The 681-nt window shown below is 43.2% G+C and overlaps 1 protein-coding gene across 1 annotated transcript in view; it reads left to right on the top strand.

The window, feature by feature from the left end:
- Positions 1–270: 270 nt before the first annotated feature.
- Positions 271–681, top strand: part of LOC143278006 (potassium voltage-gated channel protein Shaw-like) — an 11,210-nt gene continuing 10,799 nt past the window's right edge. The window contains exon 1 of the mRNA XM_076583018.1: positions 271–487. The gene's annotated coding sequence lies outside the window, so the exon portion shown is untranslated. The remainder of the gene's footprint in view (positions 488–681) is intronic.

Genomic DNA, 681 nt, shown 5'->3' with positions numbered 1-681 from the left:
TCACTGCTACAGTTTATAACAAAGGCCCTTGTTGCTTCCGTGTAGCTGGTCCACTCCGTTAACGAGTCAACAACAACAGCAACACACACACACACACACACACAGAGACACACACAGACACACACACACACACACACACACACACACAGAGAGAGAGAGAGAGAGAGAGAGAGAGAGAGAGAGAGAGAGAGAGAGAGAGAGAATGAAAACCAGTCTACTCGCTAACATGCTTGGATGCGCCTTACATTATTCGTACAAGGAAGAGTTTATATCAACCAGAGCTTGTTCACTGTGGAAATCGGGAAAATAGTGAAGCACAATACATCACAATAAGAATGATTATTTGAATCTCAGACGCTTAAGCCAAGCCAAGGGCGTGTTTATTATTCGTCATGTGTTTGTGATTTTTTTTCTTTTCTTTTCTGAAGCGTATAAACAGAGACTGTTTGTGTGTATTTGGGACAATACTAGTGCCTAATTGATCAAAGTAAGAGTGATCCTAATTTCGAATGTTTCAGTCGGCTGTGTCTGCATCATTGACCATGTATTTGTGGTGGAATTACTAGAGTTCATAATCAGAGTTCTTTGCGCGCGCGCGCACGTGTGTGTGTGTGTGTGTGTGTGTGTGTGTGTGTGTGTGTGTGTGTGTGTGTGTGTGCCAGGAAGATACTGGTGCCTAAA

The sequence above is a fragment of the Babylonia areolata genome, chromosome 35 (genome assembly GCF_041734735.1).
Source record: "Babylonia areolata isolate BAREFJ2019XMU chromosome 35, ASM4173473v1, whole genome shotgun sequence".
NCBI lineage: Eukaryota > Metazoa > Mollusca > Gastropoda > Neogastropoda > Buccinidae > Babylonia > Babylonia areolata.
The sequence above is the reverse complement of the archived record's forward strand: the minus strand, read 5'-3'. Positions and strand labels throughout refer to the sequence as shown.